Below are 7,571 nucleotides of genomic sequence, written 5' to 3' on the forward strand. Positions count from 1 at the left end.
GGTTGTATGGTTAAAGTAGTCCCGGATGTGAGATATTCGGTTAGTTAGAGATCAAAGCTACATGTTCCTCTGTTAAGCTAGCGAACTGATAATGTGTGAGTTAGCATCATGGCGACTGCCTTGTGTCTGCATTAGTTAAGTCCATAAACGATAACTGGTTTAGTTCCAACCAAAGGGAACAAAGCAGCATGCACATGAATGAGTTTCACTTTTATACAAGCTTTGTTTATTTTGTAGTTACACTGAACAACATTAATGACTGGATGAATATTGAGTTCAAGTGTCTAGTCTTAAATGGTTTGTACTGAAGTATGGAGAAAGTATTCTGAAGTGTTAATATTTTCTAAATGTGTTTTTTTTAAATAACTGGTATAGAGTTAAGAACTAAGCCTATGTATCTTAAAGGTAAATTCTACCATTGCATATTATGAATATTTTGTAGTTTACTGACAGAAGGAAAAGTATTTTGATGATTTGAGTTTACTGTCAATGAAGATGTATTTCAGTGGTTTATATACTGAACAAAAAATAATGCAACACTTTTGTTTTGCCCCCATTTTTCATGAGTCAAAATAAAAGATCTAAGACTTTTTCTATGCACACAAAAGGTTTATTTCTCTCAAATTTTGTTCACAAATTTGTTTAAATCCATGTTAGTGAGCACTTCTCCTTTGCCAAGATAATCCATCCACCTGACAGGTGTGGCACCAAGATGCTGATTAAACAGCTGATTATTGCACAGGTGCCTTGGGCTGCTCACAGTAAAAGGCTCTAAAATGTGAAGTTTTATCTTGAAAAAAGACATTTATTAGGCACTGAACTATGGATCTCACATAACTAGGGTGATCACTAACACGGATTTAAACAAATTTGTGAACAAAATTTGAGAGAAATAAGCCTTTTGTGTTCATAGAAAAATTCTTCAATCTTTTATTTCAACTCATGAAAAATGGGAGCAAAAACAAAAGTGTTGCGTTTATATTTTTGTTGTGTATACTTTGCAGAGGAGAAACCATTTCACAGTACACGAGTCTCTTGGTTATGGGTCATTTGTTAAAAGGACATTGTAGTCTGTCACTACACTGTTGAGCATCAATGAAAATAGCTTTGTTTGAATTGAGGCTGTATAGTCTTATGCCTATATGTTTTAAAGTAAAGGCAGAACAATAGAGCCTGCGGTGACAGGGAAAAGAAGCTGATCTCTGCCTCTTTATTTCAAACCACAGGACGTTACACTGCCCACCCTGACCGTCCAATAGGGAGGCGACACTAACAGCAGCAGGTCCGTCCTGTAGTTCCGCATCATACAGAGTCTTAAAGGTTTATTCCACTCAAAACAGTCTGCCCCGTGTGAGGCTCGAACTCACGACCTTCAGATTATGAGACTGACGCGCTGCCTACTGCGCCCGCGAGCGTGTGTGTGTGAGCGAGACAGACAGAGAGAGTATTTCCCAACTCTCCTCTCCTGTACAGAACCACAGCAGCCCTATAATGATCTTTAAAGTCAAAGTGTTTTTATTAACAAATGCACAGTATAACACAAGGTCATTCTGAACAGTGAAATTCTTAGGACAAGGCAAGCAACAACTAGGCATAAAAAAAAAATCAAATATTAAATAGTTAAAAAAAAGTCACAAATAAGGGCAAGAATAGCAAAAATAATCTTTAGAAGGATGCTCTACAAAAATCACTACAAAACTATAAACTATAAGATTCTAAAGGAATATGATAGGAATATTATAGTGACACCAGGAGATAAAAATACTATAAAGTACCATAAACTCACTGTTGAACAGTGTTGGAGGTAATGTGTTACAAAATAATGCGTTACTGTAATCTCATTACTTTTTCCTGTAACAGAGTAAAGTAAGACATCACTGCTCCAGTTCCTCTGATCTGATCTGAGGACAGTTACAGTTCGGTGTGATACCTGTGACAGACTCCGCTCTTCTTCCATGTGAAAATATCTGAATCACAGCAGCGCGACGTGAACGAGCCGAGAAAGTGGGAAATCCTCGTTGAAGCCCAGATATCGGAGCTTTCCGGCAGCCCGTGAACGCCTCATCAGACCTGCAGGATTGAACGACGGTTCATTAAGATCTGACTGGTAAACTGACGCGTCTGTTACTGGTGTTACTGGTGTCCAGTACACTGAAAACACAGGCGATGGTAGCCGCCATATTGGTCTGAAGTAAACGTTACTATGGTTACAGACATTCTCTACAGCCATCGCGAGATCAGACTCAGAGGAGTGGAGTGACGGTTACAGTACAGACAGTCTGCTCATTTTACGTTTTCACTCTCTTTCATAAACTCGGTCACTGCAGAGATCTGCTGCCAGTTTGGAGTTCAGTTAGACCGAGTAGTGCAGTAGCCGCCATATTGGTCTAAAGTACACGTTACTATGGTTACAGCCATCGCGAGATTTCCCGTACAGACACAATCCGGTCACTTCATTCCGCTGTGGAGGTAGATCAGGAAGATCGCTCACACACACACGCTCGCGCACGGAAACGTGAACGCATCCTCATACATGCGCAGCCTCGTTGGCGCAGTAGGCAGCGCGTCAGTCTCATAATCTGAAGGTCGTGAGTTCGAGCCTCACACGGGGCAGACTGTTTTGAGTGGAATAAACCTTTAAGACTCTGTATGATGCGGAACTACAGGACGGACCAGCTGACAGACTGATCAGCTGTACCTGTATTGATCCTGTTAGCAGAGAAAACAATTCTTTGAGGAAACAGCAAAGAAAATAGAAAATACATAAGTACAGAACATTTTGAATTGTGTATGTTTATGTCAAACTCCCTGTATGTCCTGTATGTGGCTGACCGAACAATATGGATTTCCCTGAATTAACCTTTAAAAAGAGAATCAAGAGGCTTCATAAAATATATGATGTATAATATATATATGTGTGTTTTCAATATGAAAATAAAATATAAACAATCTCTTTTGGAATATGAAAAAGCTACAGCATTAGAATAAACTACTATACTATACTTTTTTTTATATAGTTGTATGAAGTTCATAAGCAGATTCAGCACTAACAGATGATCCTGTAGTTCCCTCTAGTGGCTGAAAGCAGAACTGCATCACCAAGAATTTACTTTGACTGCCAGCCCACAGAGTGCATCACAACAGAAATAATAAACTATCTGTCTCTCTCTCTCTGTCTCTCTCTCTCTCTCTCTCTCTGTCTCTCTCTCTCTCTCTCTCTCTCTCTCTGTCTCTCTCTCTCTGTCTCTCTCTCTCTGTCTCTCTCTCTCTGTCTCTCTCTCCTACAGAAGTTGCATGAAGACATCAGCTAGCTTAAACCGGCTTTAAAATCACTCGATCATAAAAACATAATGAATGGATCATTTTACACCAAACATGCTACAGAATCAGTGTTGCAGTGAACAGTCGAGGAGTTCCCACCCACCAGCAAGCAGTAAAGACTGAGTAGAACACATTGTTTTATTTCAAAAGTAGAAAAAATAAATGAAAGGCTGTGTGAGGCGTTCAGCCTGCAGGGGGCGCCGGGTATGGGGCCGATCATCAGGTTTTCATTATTTTCTTTCTTTCTTTTGTCTTTTTTTCACAGTTTAAAAACAAGAAAGAGAAGACATGAGAAAAAGGAGGCAGCAGACAGAGCAGCGTATAAGCATTAACTAACCCTTAATTAACAGGTAACTAATGTGTCTGGTAATAATTTACTAATGGTGTTCATGTTAACTAAGGTATTAATTTATACATTATTTAATAGTCATCTTTATAAACTATTAAATAATGTATAAATACCTTAGTTAACATGAACACCATTAGTAAATGATTACCAGACACATTAGTTAACTGTTAATTAAGGGTTAGTTAATGCTTATTAAGCATTAACTAACCCTTAATTAATGTGCCCTTATTGTAAAGTGTTACCGATTTTATTTGAGTTTCTTTGAGTTTGACGATGATCAAAGAGCCACTTCACCTGCTTACAGACAAGTGGATGCAGCTGATGTTCTGCATAAAGAGATCATTGCTGTTCTATTGTTTCACATTCTATAGTTTCTAACCGGGACGTCCCGTGGCCCATGGGGGCCTGTTTCGAATGCCTGGCTTTTTCTAGGTCATCATTTAAATAATTATTCAGATTTCAAAACCGTGCCCTCCGCCCTGCCCACATTATGAGCACACAAGTTGAAGCAAAGCGAAGGGAAGAAATCAACAAACGTGTCAAAGCAGCCGTTGGCCAGGCTGAGTCTCAATCAGCTGTTTTCTATCCAGCTAGCGGTCGCAGCACCAGCGGTTGAAGATCGTATGAACGGCAGCTAGCGAACAGGGCGTTCCGCGTGGTCTCAGTGCCCGCTTTTTTTCAGTTTTTTTCTACCATGTGACCCCAGAGGGGCTCCGTAAATTATAAATTCTTACTGTTAATTAACATTTTATAAAAGAGCCCCCCCCCTCACAAAACCGCAGTTACAAAAAATCTAAGGGAAACACTGATCTGTAGTACAGAGCCAGATCACACAGATGGAAAATGATCGGCTGTGTGTTTGAATTCATCATGTGACTTCAAACACACAGAACATCTGAAACTTTAATGAGAAGACGAAATCTTGGATTTAATATTTAGCCCTGTGCCCTTTTTTTTTACTCAGTCTCCATCTTTGTCCCTCAGCCTCACTGTGGTGTTTCTGCTCTGCACTGCCCACAGATCAATCAAACATTGTGGGCGGAGCTTGGATTTCTTGTTGCTGCAGTTTGAGTTTCTCTTCTCTCTCTTTTCAGCCATGGTGGCTATTGCTGCTCATGCTAACTACCCAGTTCTTCTTCTTCTGTTGATTCCAAACAAACCGGAAATGTAAAACGCATCACTTCCTGTGAGGCAGGAAAGAGCAAGGCAAGGCAAGGCAGCTTTATTTGTATAGCACATTTCATACACTGAGGCAATTCAAAGTGCTTTACAGAGTAATAAAAAATACAGTAAAGGTAAAAAATGTACAATTAAAAGTGTACAGACAAGAGATCCACAAGATAAAAGACTTAAAAAGTAAACTAGTGCAGTTCAAATCAAGTGAAATAGAAAGATAAAAGAACACAACAAATACTCCCACTTTTAGATGCACATTGTGAGTGAACTCATATGTTTTTCTTTAATTTTCTTTTCTCCTGTCCTTCTGATTCTACTCTTGATCTGATATTTACGTCAGATCTCACTGCCTCAGGCAGACGAGAATCACAGATTCTCCTCTTGGTCCACAGACGGATGAGAATCATACAGGGAAAAGATAAAGCTCTGTCATCTAGCTCTTTCAGTTCTTAGATGAAGGGTTAGGACTGAGGAGAAGCTTCATGAACAGATACAGGTTGGATCAGTGTGGAGCTATAGAGACAGACAGACAGACAGACAGACAGACAGACAGACAGACAGACAGACAGACAGACAGGGCATGTGTCCGGTCTGCAGTCTAAACAGAGGAGTTGAGTTCGGCCTCAGGAACGTTCCTCCTGCCTGCAGCTTCAAACCTCAGGCTGGCATAAAGAACTTCTGTTGCAGCCTGTGGAAAACATCACCAGCTTCATCATCAGCATCATCATCATCACTATCATCACCCCTCCACACACACACACACACACACACTTAGAGTGTAAATTGCTAATTAAAAATTTCCAACAAATAAGTTGTGTAACTGTACCTGTCCTCTGGTGCTGTGAAGGCCGGGCTGAGATCTTCTCCCTGCAAAGAAAATAAAAATTCAAAGTTATTTCTGGAGGTTTTCTGGGATTTCTTTTCCTTTCTTCTCCTGACCTGCAGCACATTCAGTCACACACAGAACCACATGAAACACGTTTTTTGACTATCTATTGATCACTATTGATCAACTTCACCTCATGAAGTCATCATTTCTGCCCCACACACAGATGAAGTTTGTAAATTCAAAACCTGATTGGTCCTTGTGGCTCCAGCTAACCTGCTGGATATAAGATGCTTTCTCTCATTTCTCTGGACCTGATGAAGGTCTTTGTACTGAAATGTTCCCAATAAAATCTACCTGCTAGTGAACAGGAGCTTCTTCCTTTCAACTGTCGACTTCGGTGTTCTCCAACACACCTGTCTACTGCAACAGGTCTCAACCTGGGGGTCGGGACCCCCCAGGGGGTTGTGAGATAATTTTGGGGGGTTGCAAGATGATTTAAGGGATAAGAAAAAAACATATTTCTACTATACACATTTCTTAGTATGTCAATATATATGTCTGATTTTTCTAATTTTTTATTTTTTATTTTTTTATTTTTAGGCCTTCTCTGATACTACTGTCTGCTGTTCTGTTTCCTACCACTGAGCAGTAAAGTTTTCCTCTGGTGAGACAGAGAGCCTGGGGTTCTGCTCAGATGTTTTGAAGTAAAAGGAGGAAATTAGGAACACACGTGAACAGAAATAACAGATTGACAGAAATTACGGATAAACCGATGCTTCTGATGCTGGTACTCACGAGGTTGTCTCCGTCGGCATGACAGCAGGATGGTGAGCGTCATGGTAACAATAAACAGCACGACACACACAGCGCCCATGAAGAAAGTCACAAGAACACAGTGGCTGGACATCCCTGTTCAACACACACACACACACACACACACACACACACACACACACACACACGCACACACACACACACACACACACACAATGAAAGCAGCAAACATTCTGGATGCTGAAGTTCTCAAAATTCAGCCGATTACTTCTCACTGTCATTTGATTGATTGATTGATTTTATTTGACAGTTTCATTTTAAAAAACACTGGCTCTGCCAAGGCATTGAGTGCATACATAAGGAGGAAAAAGTCAGGATAACACAATAAAGCCCAGAGGCTTATATCCACTGTGGTCCCTTTGGGGATGGGGGGTGTGTAGGGGCTCCAAACATGAAAACTGGCAACTAACCAGAACGCTGAAGTCTTGGTGTCTCTTACCCATCATGCTGCTGACGCTCTTTTTAATCCTCAAGTCCCCGACAGTCAACACACAGGAAACCTTGGTGCCTCGGGCCCAGGATTCACCGGGGATGTAAACCTGTACGCCGATGACACCCGCCTCGGTTTCAGGAAGGAATTTGGGTGTCAGCTCCTGCGGGTCGTCCATCTCCTCCAGCTCCCAGTCCACTCGGGCCTGAGCGGCTTCCTCCAGGCCAGAGACGAGGCAGAACAGCGGGACGGGGGCGGAGGTGTCGCCCCGTTCGTCTGAAGGCGCCAGGAGTTCCACAACAGGGCTGTGGACCACAGGCACTGAGGAGCGAATTCACATTTACAGTTTAGTTCATTTACATTGTCACTCCATATCTTATAGCTTCATTTACTTTATTACTTATTGACTTGGTTACTGCGTTCTGAAAGCTGCCGTACCAATAAAGTTCATGGTCATATTGCTGTTATTGAGGAATTGCTGTGGAACGAGTTGACAGTTCTGTCTGATATCAGGCAAGGGTTTGTACATATTTATGCCTCATCATAGCAGAGAGTATAGGGAAAGACATAATGTCTGAGGAGAGAGATAGAAAATGTTTTTACCACAGCGTCCAGGCCAAGGTCTGCAAGAG

At 41.2% G+C, this 7,571-nt stretch overlaps 1 long non-coding RNA gene and 1 other non-coding gene across 2 annotated transcripts; one reads left to right on the forward strand and one right to left on the reverse strand.

The window, feature by feature from the left end:
* Positions 1 to 2,540: 2,540 nt before the first annotated feature.
* On the forward strand, positions 2,541 to 2,613 carry trnam-cau (transfer RNA methionine (anticodon CAU)). The gene has a single exon. It is a non-coding gene; the product is annotated as a tRNA-Met (tRNA).
* Positions 2,614 to 5,026: 2,413 nt separating this feature from the next.
* On the reverse strand, positions 5,027 to 7,086 carry LOC139667040 (uncharacterized). The gene is made up of 4 exons (XR_011696924.1): positions 6,949 to 7,086; positions 6,471 to 6,584; positions 5,673 to 5,713; positions 5,027 to 5,534 (listed from the first exon to the last, which is right to left on the reverse strand). It is a non-coding gene; the product is annotated as an uncharacterized lncRNA (long non-coding RNA).
* Positions 7,087 to 7,571: the final 485 nt, after the last annotated feature.

This window comes from Centroberyx affinis, unplaced genomic scaffold, assembly GCF_046629955.1.
Source record: "Centroberyx affinis isolate AG114_WGS23_722 - 3 ecotype Tasmania unplaced genomic scaffold, CSIRO-AGI_Caff_v1 ptg005264l_1, whole genome shotgun sequence".
Classification (NCBI taxonomy): domain Eukaryota; kingdom Metazoa; phylum Chordata; class Actinopteri; order Beryciformes; family Berycidae; genus Centroberyx; species Centroberyx affinis.